The 13,710-nt window shown below is 43.7% G+C and overlaps 1 protein-coding gene across 4 annotated transcripts in view; it reads left to right on the top strand.

Moving 5' to 3' along the window:
- The window catches only part of EVA1A (eva-1 homolog A, regulator of programmed cell death), a 189,494-nt gene that overhangs the window by 150,379 nt on the left and 25,405 nt on the right, over nt 1–13,710 (top strand). Inside the window, exon 1 of one of the 4 annotated variants that reach the window (XM_048935346.1) lies at nt 3,708–4,380. The exons of the other annotated variants lie outside the window; for them this stretch is intronic. The gene's annotated coding sequence lies outside the window, so the exon portion shown is untranslated. Of the gene's footprint in view, nt 1–3,707; nt 4,381–13,710 lie in introns of those variants that run through there. 4 annotated transcript variants of the gene reach the window in all.

The raw sequence follows: 13,710 nt of genomic DNA on the forward strand, positions 1-13,710 counted from the left end.
TTTGATTCCTGAGTCATTTTTGGTTCTCAGTGCATTTAGAGACCATGGGAGAGTAGGAACCTCAAGCCAAAATGGGGCACTATTTACAACCAGATGCTGGGCTGCCTCCTGTGCCAGGAAGTGGAGGGTTTATACATTACAGAGAGGCATGTGTTGGGTGTGACAACCTATGCACATGTGATTGCCATTAACAATTTGCTTGCAAATGCAAGTGAAAGTGAATGAAAATAACGAGGCAGTAAACAAAGAGGGGCTTGGCGTCTGCAGGTCTGTGTGCTGGTTTTCAAATGCAGCAGGGTAAGGCATGCTAACTTGTACGATGTCTCTGTGGGACAAATGGAATCAGGGATTAGAAGAAAAGAGCATCGTCATGAAATAAACATCTGCAAAATGCCTGTATTCAATTTAAAGGGTCTTAATAGCTAATCTTAGAAACAGGATTATATATAAAATATCCCATTACCCACTTAATATTTATTACTATTTATCATCAGGTGAGTATAGCCTTTTTATCTCATTTATGGTGGTATGTGGTTTTTTCTCCCAAGCGTAAGATTTACAGCACTGAGAGCACCAACAGCCAAAGCAGCTACAAAGGTACAGTGAACCCATGCTTCTTGCATGGATTTGGCAGGAAAAAAAAGGAGTGTGATGGGACTGAGACTGAAAGAAATACTATTTTAGTGTGCAAATTAAACTCACAATAATACAGCATCTGATCATATAACATATGGGTGATGTTTGTGACAACATGAAGTCAGTCCTAGAAACAGAGTTGAAGATGCCTGTTTAGCATGATGGGAAACTCATTACACATACATTTAAATATCCAGTGCAGCCAGTGTGTTATAAAGGTCGTGAGTTCACTCACCAAGTTTAAAAGCCTGAAGGGACCATTGGATCATCCAACATGATCTAATACATGTTATGACATCTTATCCAGTTGCTTTTATTCTAAGCTCATTGCAATAAACACATCCCACCTGGAGGTCCAGGCCTGATTTGGAGATCTCATACGGAGGACAAGTCACTCGAGGCAGTGACAGTGAATATCAGCAGCTTGGACTGAAGGACCTGCACTGTTTCTCTGATCTGGGATTTGTCCAGCCAGCAGTTCTTGTTATGACTCCCTTTGCTAAACTGAAGTGTTCAGTGGAAGCGCGTGGTTTCTTTCTCTTTACACATAAGGTCAAGACATCTTTCACAGTCAGGGTGTTGATCTACTGAACATCAAGCTCTTCCAGTTTTCCAGCATAAAGCATTATTTGACTGTATCATTCTGCCACTTCTCCTCTGTTTATTTCATCTTTTTTCTATGTTAATACAAATGGACTGCTTGAATTATGCGTGATATTTCAGTTTCAGTCTCAGCTGTGCCACACAGGAGAGGTAACACGTCCTGTCCCTGAAATACTGCTCTCTTTTATATCCCTCAGTGATATTCCACAGTAAGAACATCATGCTGCATATTTTTTTACCCACTGTCACCTCTGCATCACTTTTCAGTACTGCTCCTCTGTCTTTCAGGTGCAGTTGCCTTTGCAAAGGTCTGTTTCAACAAGCCAGTTGGGCTGATATGTGGAGCTGCCCCTTCCTCCTCCTTGTGCTGTAGTTTTACCTACTGCAAAGGCAGTGTGACTTGATTCCTGCCCTGCTAACTGTGCTGACAGTTAGCTGCCACAACTCTGTGTGCATGAATGGACTGAGGTCGTCCTCCTGAGCGTGCTGAGGCAATCAGTGGGTAACAGCTGCCTCCATAGATTTTCCAGTTGCAGGATATTTTTTTATATCTGAACAATCCAAGATTTATTGCTTTCTGTGGGGTTGTTTTAGGACCAAAATTTTTAATTGTTGTTGAACGCCATCCTCACATCCCGCTCTGACACAAAATCAATCTGCAATGTTTACATTTTATTTAGATGTATTCTGTTTTCTGTGACATTTTTTAGCCTCATCAGCATTACCTTTGCAATTATTGCAGTATATTCAGTGTTGTAGTTGTGCAGTATCTTAGTCCTCCAGATTGGTGTAACATGACCAGTAGGTTGGAACAGGAACAGGAACTTGCTTCTATTGCATGTGTGATTTTAAATATGAAACTGTGTTTGTGTGGTGCATGAAAAATGCTGTGAAAGCATAAAGTTTCAACAAGCAGGGAATTTGTGTGTATTACTGTCAAAAGCAATGAATTAAAATGGTTCACTGAAGGCTACGGATGATCAGTAATGCATACACTAACTCAGAATACACTTTTAGAAATCTCTAAATTTGACCATTTTTGGCAATTATTAATGTCTCTGTCTTAAGGACAGTAAATTTGCCACAAAGTTGGTGAGGGGCCTGGAGCATCTCTCCTATGAGGAAAGGCTGAGTGAACTGGGTCTGTTCAGCCTTGAGAAAAGGAGACTGAGAGGGGACCTGATCCAGGTCTATCAGTATCTAAGGTGTGGGGGGCAGAATGGCGAGGCCGGACTCTTTTCAGTGGTGAGTGGAGACAGGACAAGGGGAAACGGCTGGAAACTGCAGCACAGGAAGTTCTGCACAAACATGCGCAAGAACTTCTGTACAGTGAGGTGACGGAGCACTGGAACAGGCTGCCCAGGGAGGTGGTGGAGTCTCCTGCTCTGGAGATGTTCAAGACCTGCCTGGATGCCGACCTGTGCGACCTACTGTAGGGAACTGCTTTGGCAGGGGGTTGGACTCGATGATCTCAGGAGGTCCCTTCCAACCCCTACAGTTCTGTGATTCTGTGAAATTTGATGTGTCTGTTTTTTTCAGCTGTATTCTCTGTCCAAGTTTGCCCTGCAAGGTGGGATGCTCTGAAACTCTTTCAAGCAAGTAACAATCATTTTACTTCTAGCTCCTGTACAAAAAAAATCTGAGAGGACTTTGGAAATATCGTTATTCATCACTGCTTTCTCTACAAGGAAGACTCGTTTTGAGATTGGAGGGACTTGAGGGATCTGGTTTGTGTTTCCCAGCTTTGTGCCGAACGCTCGCACATCTACTGGTTGTATTTTAACTTACCTAGCAGCTCAGGGGAAGCAGAAATAGGCACATTTTTGTATGCAGAGGTTTTGTTAGGTATTAAGCCCACTCCTTTGAAGCTGTAGTAGAATAACGTCAAGTTTCTACCTTTAAAATACGAATTATCTTTCTCTTTGACCTTTTTACTTTCTTTTTCCCTTTCCCTATCAGTTATGAGCATTTTGGAGCAGGGGCACTTATAGGCTGCATTAATGTTGTTTTAGGTATGACTTCATCCTGGTATCTGCCTTTGGAACAATTTGAAGCTGTTTAGCTCAAATAAAAGAATACTTGGAAGGGAGTAGGTGAGTAGTTTTCAGGGACATAGAGGAGGCTGTGGCAGAGATGTGGAGAACTGCTATTCTTACCCTTCATGTTGGTAGTTAAGAACATAAACTGTAGCAAAGGAAATTTGGGTTATGCGATCAGAAGAATATTAATTACAGTGGTGAAAAGAGAGAGGTATGGGAAGACAGTGGATGGTAAACAGTGGGCTCTTCATCATCAGGGGTCTTTAGGAGCAGCCTAGTTTTAATCGTGCTGCAGGACCAGAAGGACAGACTGGACAACTTTGCTGAGCTGTTTATAGCCCTGTGGCTCTGTGGCACTCAGCTTTATTTTGCAGTTGCTTCAGACTGATCTATTGATTTGCCTAAAACCACATAATGTGTGGTTCACAGAGCCTGGACTTGCCATTCTTTGCTGACTGTATGCCAGTGAACCCCTGCTTGGACTTTTCTGCAGCACTGCCAGAAACTAATGCTGCTCCTTTCACTCCGGGTTATTTTTTCCCAAAGCATACCTTGAAATATGAGTTCTCCAACTGTGAAGACCATCATTTGTTTTCACACAAAGCTTGAGGCAGGACAAGAGAAGGTGTATGTTTTTTGGTGATGCTACCCACATGTGATTTTTGGCTGTGCATACAGGCTGTGGAGTGGAAAGCCTTCCTATCCAGCTGGCTTCAATCTGCAGCACAGGACTCTCTGCCAGATTTCTCAGGCTGATTTAAATCAGCTCTGACTTTGGCTTACTCTCTCTTGTGCAAATGGAAAGGTAAGGCCATGTGCACTGGAGACTTTATTTCTTACCAAAATTCTGGAGTTAGGTGTTGAGGAAAGGTGATGAAAGAGCGCTGCTCTGAGCACTGCTGCACTAATAGTGGGAAATAAAATGTGCAAGCAGTGCAGCAGGACTTGCATCTAGCCAGATGTTTTTTTCTCCAAAACAGGTCGGTCATGCATACCAACTGCCTGAGGGCAGTGATCCAGGCTGTAGCCAGCCGTGGTCCAGGGAGTGCTAGTTGGCATTCCTAAAACCCTGCTGAGAATGATGTGAGCATCTGGAGTACAGGTAATCATGTGGACAATGCCCTGGGCCTCCGTACTTTACAGAAAGAACAGCTTGTGGACCTACAACAGCAGTGCCATGGAGCTCAGTGCTCGTGGGACTTTGTAGATCAGCTCTGTAGGATGCTCTGGAGTCAAACCCTGGAGGGGAGGCCTGTACTGTTGCAGCAAGTAGTGACATTCACTGGAATACTGTAGGTGTTCAAACTTCCTTCTGACTCATGACAGAAGCTGCATATGCTCTGATCCACTCAGTGAGCTTGGAGCAATGAGACAGGCCGGGTGCCAGCTCTAAGCCCATCTCTCGTGTTTTGTTCTCCAATGAGAGCTGGTGGGACTTTTGGTGAGCCTGGTGCCGCCTGAGGGCTGGGCTGAACATGCCCATCTACTTAATGTGCTGTTCTGCTGGGAAGTGTTCTGTTGGCTTGTTTTTGAAGAGAAACAGATGGCAGTTGTCGGCAGTGGATGAGATTGTTTGAGGACTTTAAAAGGAAATGCTTTTTCCTTGACAGAAGATTACTTTCATTCAATCACTTTTGATAATAATACTTGTATGGTACTGGCATATTTGAATCTAATATGAAAATCATATTTACTTCCTTTTTATGTCAGTGGATTATATCCTTGGCTATATTGTTCAAGTCTGCTGCAGGCTGACCCGGAGGAATGGTCTCTTAAGTGCATATTGCCTTCAGCACTTGGCAGATGTGGCTTCTCTGGTCCTTCCTTTACAAGTGAGGTGGTGAAACTGACAGCTGTGTAGCCTGAGGTAGATTTCCTGCCAAAATGATGCAGTCCAGGCCATGTAAGCTTCCTGTATGTCTCCTGCCTGTCATGAGCTTGTTTTGGAGAACCCTCTGTGCATGCGAGTCGTGCCGTCCCAAGATAGAGGTATCATTGATGATGTCTTTGGCAGGTAAACTGTGACAGCCAACAAGTCTTCCCATTGGTGTCATTTGTAATTATGACTTTTCTAAGGTTAACACATTCATTTTACATGATTTGTCTTTCAGACATCATTTTTTGCCTTTCCTGCATACTGGTTGACTGACGTCCATGTAGTACTTGATTACCAGACTGCGTCTTGATGTCTTGATGCCTGCTACATGGCTGGCTGGCTGCTTGTGTCTGTCCAGGGAAAAGAGCAATTTCTCTGTCCAGCCGTTCCTCCCAGGAGGCCAAGACGTGGTCTGACTTATGGTGGACTGGCACTCAGAACCTCAGCTAACTATATTTTGATTCCACAGCAGTTACTTCCACATTATGCAGAATGACACAACTGCTTTTAATTTTCTCTGTGTTTGTAAGAATAAAGTGATTCTTAATCAAACAATACGGGAGCTTTGTTTGATGAAGCCCCATATTTATTGGCAACATTTTTCAGCTCTCTGCTGTAATTAGAGTGAAGGGTGAAGCACAGAATAAAGGGTACAGAAGGCTGTGTACAGGACGAATTGCACAGCCAACTTTTATTCTCTTTCCTTACAGTTTGTCTTTCATGGTGGCTTGTGTCCATCTGTGTGAACGTGCCAGCACTAGAAGAAACCAGTGGAAGACCTGCTATTGAGCTCTACATTGAGGTGTCCTGGGGCAAGTGCTCCAGTAATAATTGTTTCTGTGAGGAATTTGTACTCTCCAGAGTTGGAGCTGGATCTGGATCTGGGAGGACAGCCCTGGTAGGGAAATACCTGGTTTTAAATTGAGTGGAAGGTTTCTGTCTCAAGAGAGCTGGGATGCTTATAAATTTCTGGCTGTTGATGACTTCAGTGGAAATGGGGAGATACAGCTCATCTCTTCTGCAGGCAATGGGTTCTTTCTTTCCCTTGGACTGTTTCTTCTGATGGTTTTCCTGGTAGTGCAGTCAGGGTCTTTCTTGTTAGAAAAATATTGATAAATACTGACAAAGGAACAAGAAAATAAATAAATGCATGTAAGAGATGTACTGCTTTAAACAGGCAGGTACTGGTGTCAGGGAGTTCCCCCAGAAACTGGATTTCTGTTTTGTAGTTTGTCACGTTGAGAAGGTAAAAAGAGTTTTAATATCGAACTGTAGCATCATACTTTTTCAAAATATAATTGTGATTAATTGCATACAGGTGTGGTTCTAAAGATTTGCTTAGATGTTCATGGATGGGGAATGAGAGTAGGAAGCTGTCTTATGTCTACGCAGTTAGCTATAGAACAGCCACAAGTGCAGAAAAGCACTGGAGGGAAGCAGTTGTTGGATAGCTCATTAGTAAATGATTGATACAAGTGTGGCTTAAGACAGCTTCCGCTGCAATTTGACACAGTGGTTGTAATGGTATTTAAGGGAGAAGTTTTAGAAATCCAAGAACAAGGGGGAAATTAGTTGCACATCCATCATCCATTTTAGCTGTCTGTCACTTCATCATTTAATTAAAATATGGAAAGATCAAGCCAAAGACTTTCCTGTGACTTAATATCCTTTCTCAGTCACATACCCTGCTGGATTCTCTAACACAGTCTTTTTGTTCTTTGTGTTTAAAGGAAACTGAGGAAATACAGTACTGTGTTTCCTTCTTGTTTCTGGGCAGTAATGGCTCTATGCTGTGCTAATAAGTTGGTTTGATAAGTGTTTAGCGAGGGCTGGCTGAGCTCATTCTCCGTTGTGGTGGAGGCTGAGTGCTGCTGTCCGTGTTGCCCTGCGGCGATACGTTCTGTTCCATGAGGGCAGATGGAGCATTGTGGATGGTCTGTCAGACAGGTACCTCTGTGTAAATGAGGTTTAGTGTTACCAGCATGGCTGGAACATGTATGCAGGGACAGCTCAGGGAAGGCTAAGCAAATATTTTCAAATATTTTCAACTGTCCTCTTTACCCATGGAAGATTTTGTTAGTATTTCTGAAGGGTGTCCATTCAAATGGTGCAAAGTTGAATATGTGTCACGGCCTTGGATCTGTGTGCTGTCTTTCAGGGCTATCCCTGGTCTTGCAGTTGCACTCACAGAATGGCCTGGGTTGGAAGGGACCTCAAGGATCACAAAGCTCCAACCCCCCTGTGCCATGCAGGGCCACCAACCTCCCCATTTCACAGCAGCCCAGGCTGCCCAGGGCCCCATCCAACCTGGCCTTGAACACCTCCAGGGATGGACGGGGCATCACAGCCTCTCTGGGCAGCTGTTCCAGCACCTCACCGCTCTCACAGCACAGAAGTTCCCCCTGACATCCAACCTCAATCTGCCCTCCTTCAACTTAAAACCATTTCCCCTTGTCCTGCTGTTATCTGACCTTTCAAAGAGCTGACTCTGGTTCTTTTACTAGGGACAGAGAGCAGATCTTTCTCAGCCTGACACATCTCCAGGTCATCAGCATAATGTCTTCCTAATTGCTATGGAGCTGTGATTACATGTCACGGGTGCTTTGAGTCCCAAGGAACAGCCCTGACCTCACAAGCCAGCCCAGCTGCGTAGCTTTCTGCATTTGAGCTCTGGACATAGTGGGGTATGTCAGTGCTGGTGAACAAAATAAAAACAGTGCCAAAGCCCAGGAATTCCTGCCTCTGGAATTCGACCCACTGCCTCGTGAAGCTGCAGGTGCAGTGTTTGGTATTGCCCATTCCTGACACAGCCTGGAGGTGGACTTGTCCGTATGCTACCTCCAGTGGGCGTTTTGGATGGATCTGTTATTTAGAGTCCTAAGAGAGTTGAATGGCACAAACATTGTCAGATTGTTCCTAGTCAGTGACATCTTTGATTTCCTATTATTCCTGTAACCACAGTTTATTTTTCCCAGGATGTATAAAAGTGGAGGCTAATGCTCTTTTGTGTATTTCTGGTGGTTCTAAAGATTAGCCAATCTTGATTTTATCTATTAGAAAATTGCTGTAGGTTTAAATGGAATGCCAGAAGGACCACATGCATTTCCCTTCCTGCATTTCCTCATCACTTTGGGTGCCGCTGCATGAAGGTCAGGCCTGCCAGCAAGGCTAGGCTCACCTTCCTGTGCAGGAATTCATCTCCAGATCCTGGCTTCCTTCTTTCTGCGTTCGCCAGGTGTTTTAGTCTGCAGACAGCTGTGGCTGTTGTAGTGTCCTGTATTTCAGAGGAAGGTAAACAGTGCAAACCCTCAGGTGACATCAGGCCCTTGTTGAGGGAAAAGAGTCCTTTCTGCTTTGTGAAGAAATCTGGCGGTAGTCCCATCTCAGTGCACAGCAAGGAGCAGTCTGTGACAGCGTACCGCCACGTAGATCTGCTGTCACCAGACTGCTACAAACCGAACCAGCCTGTAACTGTAAGGACTGCTGCAGCACACAGCACTGCAGTGTGCCGTGATTCCCTGGGTAGGAGAATTTTGTGAATAATATTTCAGTTACCACTCGTACGTTTCATTTCATGCCTGAGTTTGAAAACCATGTTGTAGATATTTCATCCCTTTTGGCGGCCAAGTATATCGAAAGTAGGCTGATGATAGATTTTGATTTCCAGCTCCGTAAAGCCTGGCATCAAATCAGTACCTGCGTATCTTCAAAGCATATGTTGTTCCTGGGAAATTGTGCAGGCAGTTCTTTGCACTGATGGTTATACAAGCACAGAGGCAGCGTTTCTTCTACATACTGTGTTTTTAATTAAAGTGTCTCTTTCACGGTGTGCCGTCCTTTGAAGTGAATTATTTGCTCAAGGATGAAGAAAAAAATAGCCTTCATGCAAGATTTTTTAATACGGATTGTTTCAGATAGGGTCTCTATTTTTCAGAGAAAAGTCTGAAGCAACTCAAAGATACAGAACTGACTAAGCAGAATCCTAGGCTAATTCTCACTCTCCACCACAGCAGTAATTTTAGTTGGGTGGCACAGGACTAAGCAAGGTGGCAATGAACAGATTTCTGTATTGGGCTTGAAGTTCTTGCTGAACTGGGAGGAAATTGGAGAGGAGGTTTCTGTGAGAGTGAGCCAGAGATGAGCATTCTGCCTTCTTCCAGTCAAATAGCTAATGCTTTGATCTCTGTTCAATTACTTGTTTGCGTTCTTGCAGTGCCTAGAAGTCATGGGCATGAATCACAGCCCTCTCCTGCCAGGCTGAGGTCAGTTTTTAACTTGAACATCAGATATATCTCCTATCAGCAGTCTGCATCTGGCAGTCAACAAGTTAACAGGTATTTTTCTCCTCTAACTGCTACGATCACAAGCAGTTATCAACGTTAAGGTAATTAAGGTGGATTACTTCAGATTTGAAGTAACGTGATGGTTATTGGAACTGCAGTTAATAGCAGTTATTAATATCAGTTTATAGCTTGTTGCTATAAACTGAGCAGGTTGTGAGATAGATTGTATCCTAAGCAGCTGAATTAATAAGGGTTAATTTTTTCCTTGGAGGACCTGCCACCTTTGTTTGTGAGCCAAGAAGGTCCTGCAGCATGTGTCATTGCAGAGAGGAGCAGTCCCCGTGTTGGTATAAACTGTGGTCGCCCCAGCAAGAGACAGAAATACTTGGATGGGACTGGATGAGCTTCCTTAATGCCTATAGGATCTTGTCAACCATCCCTGTCTGTGCGACCTCTCAGAAATGTGCTTGTTAAAGGTTTACTTGTTCAGAAGATGTTCACTGGCTCTTTGTTGGACTGATGCTTTCATCTGATGCTAAAATATCAGTTAGTGGGACATTAAGTAGAGAGAACAAACACACTGTGTGATACAGAGCATTAATTTCCACTTGAAAGAGGCAGCAACTTAAATTGAGTGTGTGCCAGATAAAGGATCTGCTTTGAGTTCAAGTTAGTGGCAACAAAGGCATGTGTTAAAGTCTGAAAAATTGTTTTAAGAGTCCCCTAAAGGAAACCTAAAAATAGAGGTGATACATCATGGAATGGGTCCACTGGAGGCCTCATAGTTCCTTTGCTGTCTGTATTTCCTAGGGAATGCAAAGATGCATCTCCATTTACTCTTTTTATTCAGTCATTTTGAAGTAGGAAAGATGGAATGAACAGACCTTGGTGCCCAAACAGACCTAACTGAACTGTGCGTGGCAAAGACCATGAAAAGGGAAGTGCTGCTGGCCTTCCCAGAATGACCACCCCGAGGTTTGGCTCGGTGGCAACACGATGAAGATCTTCCAGTGACTCAAATATTACAGATAGCTGGGATGTGTCAGACCTGCTAGTCTCTTAGAGAGGTCTCAAGGGAGTCCCAATTAGAAAGGGGATGTTTTCTCCATTCATTGGTGGGCAGGATTTGACTGAGCATTGTTTAGCTCTGTTAACACTGTAATAAATGAGAGAAGCCTTTTCCCCAGTTACGCCCTACACCTGTATGTATGTGAATGCATATAACTTGTGTACTTGCAGCTCTTGCAAAGCCTCAGTCACACCAGTGCACACCATTTCATTTAACTGAAATGGTTAAACTGGGAGACCAGTCAGCCCTCCTGTGTAATTGGTGGAAAGATTAATTACTCACCCATCTCAGTCCAGTAAAGTGTCTTCAACTGGGTGGTGTGGATCCAGGTATTGTTTGAGAAAGGGGTTTCCATATAAATTAATTGCTTGCGTATGGAGGTGAAAAAGAGCAGGCTAGAGCTCTCAAATATCTTCCTCACTGAGCGTCTCACGAAGCCTAATAGAAACAAACATTTAGCTTTTGAAACCTCGTGTTTGCTTTAAAAAGCCATAATTAAGTACTGGGAAGCTGCCACAAGCAGCACTGCACATTCCCACAGTTTTTTGGTGCTCACGGATTACTCTCAGTGGAAGTAACTGCAGGGCAGGTTGTATAAGAGCATGGGTAAGTGCTCAGTAACATTGCTATGCTTAAACAAAACCCTGGCATTGTTTTCCATGGTGTGTGTCTGCTTTTATGGGTTGGCAAGAAAGTGAGTGTAATTTACTGTTCAGAAAGCTGGCAGTTACTTGCAGTAGAGGTTGTAGTAACACTTGAGCACACCGTCCTCACTGCTCCCTCAGGATATGCATGGATGCAAGAGGATGCATGCTATGAGGTTTTGTACCAGAAAAAAAAATAACACAAAAAACATGGAAAGAGCTTTTCACAGTCTAAAAACCAGATGACTTAACCAGATGACTGTGCATGAGGGAGTTCTACTACCTAAATCTACTTGTTTAAAAAAAATTGAGGTTTAATACTCTCATAATTTTAAAACATCTATGGACATTATCCTCAAAATTTCCACTGGGATTAGGAAATCTCATTCCCAAAGGAAGAGATCTCTCAAGTCAAAACTCTACAAATTAGAGGATTTATATTAAAAAGCACTTCAGCCACTTTGCGCACAGATCCTTGGATTTTGAGTTTGTTTGTGTACCCTGGCTTCTCATATAAGCCAAGTCCGTACAACAGAAGCTGCATCAAGCATAGCATCTCAAACTTGATTGCGTTGTGGTTCAGTAAATATTAATTTGCATTCATCTGTATATGACTGAAGGGCATTTAGCACTATAGACAACTTATATCATTTACTTTTAATTCTTATTCCAGTTCTCTTGATAAGCTTTCCTTCTGCAAGGTTTCCAGCTTGGGCATCTTGTGAGATCCTGGGAATTGCCACATGTGACAAATTAACCTCCAGAGCTACTCTCTGGGCATTTCTCAGTCCTTGTTACCAAGGCATCATTACCTTTCCATAAAAATCTAGCCCCTTCCTAGTTTGCTTCCCTGCTGTTTGATTACTGTCAGGAAAAGCTGATGAACTCATAAAGGACTAAGCATGTATTGCCAGATAAGTAGCACTTAGATAAATAGAAAATAGACTTTTTTTAGAGGGCGTAGCCTGACTGAATCACAGAATCACAGAATGGCCAGGGTTGGAAGGGACCTCAAGGATCACGAAGCTCCAACCCCCCTGTGCCATGCAGGGCCACCAACCTCCCCATTTCACAGCAGCCCAGGCTGCCCAGGGCCCCATCCAACCTGGCCTTGAACACCTCCAGGGATGGACGGGGCATCACAGCCTCTCTGGGCAGCTGTTCCAGCACCTCACCACTCTCACAGCACACAACTTCCCCCTGACATCCAACCTCAGTTTGCCCTCCCTCAACTCCAAACCATTTCCTGTTGTCCTATTACTATCTACCGTTGTAAAAAGTTGATTCCCCTCCTGTTTATAATCCCTTTTTAAATACTTACTGCTGTAATTACAACCATTTTTAATTAGATGAGAACAAATGGGAAACATCTCCTGCCTGTGCCTGCTGTTGTACTGAGACAAACTAAGTGGGAATGTCTGGGGAAATGTTGTTGATTGTTCTTCTGTTTTGTTTTGTTTGCTTTTATTCCTAATTAGTTGTTTTCTAGATCACTTCTCTGATGCCTTACAGGTCACCAGTGGTCTGTGGACTTCACTATGGGTGATACTGCTTCAGAGATAGTCAAAGAATATCCCACAAATCTTGCTCATTAATCTCAGAGGAAGAATTATATTCCTACCTATTGGAATTTAATGGCTTGAGTTGTACCAGTCAAGCAGTTGAATCAGATGCTGAAGCATGAGGCTTCTTAGCCCCTGTTCAAGTATTTGTGGCTATGGATGTTTTTACTTCTGTCCTTCAGGACATCCTCATTCCCTGACATCCCTTATTCCGTCTCTGTTGGAGGCTGCCATGGATTCTGTGAAGCTCTGGTCCTTCATCACATTCTCCTTCCTTTATCCTAGATATCCTTGTATGTTTGGTGCCTGGTAACTTGCAGCCACGTTGCATGTGTTGGCTTCCTGAGCACAGAGACTCTCCTCCGTCACTGGCAAACAGTTCTTTGCATGAACAACGCCTTGGTTCTGATTCAGCCACACTTGAACACACAATGCTGACTGTTCCCAGGCATTCTCCTGGGAGCCACATCTTGTGCCACGTATTTTCCTGAAAAATAGATAAGCTGCACAGAAGAATTTCTGCCAAGGTCCATAGCCTAAATAAGTCAAGACAAAAGTCGTTTACAGTAGCAAAGCCTTTCTTGCAGTGTGAAATTGTTGATTAAAATTGAAGTGATAACTAGTCACTAGTGGGGTTCCACAGGGCTCCATTTTAGGGCCTGTTCAGAAATTGAGTGAGTATACGTACAGCATTGCCCAAAACTTCAGTCCATAATAAAATTCTCCTCGAAGAGACCAGCAGTTCTCTGTAGCACCAAAGAGATCCATATGTGAGTGGGCTGGTTTGCAAAGCGTCAGTGAAAGTGTGTGAAAGATGCAGCCCAAACAGGGAACAGAGAAGGCCAGAAGAATGCTGCCATTTGTGGAATTGAGGCTACATAACTGAATGGCCAGATTCTGATCGTACTCAGGGTTTCAGCAGGGGGAAGGTTGCTTTGTCTGTCAGTTACCTCTGTAAGTGAGTTCTGAGTCTGGCTTTGTTCCTGCATGCTGATTGT

Source organism: Lagopus muta, chromosome 2 (genome assembly GCF_023343835.1).
Source record: "Lagopus muta isolate bLagMut1 chromosome 2, bLagMut1 primary, whole genome shotgun sequence".
In the NCBI taxonomy this organism is placed as follows: Eukaryota; Metazoa; Chordata; class Aves; order Galliformes; family Phasianidae; genus Lagopus; species Lagopus muta.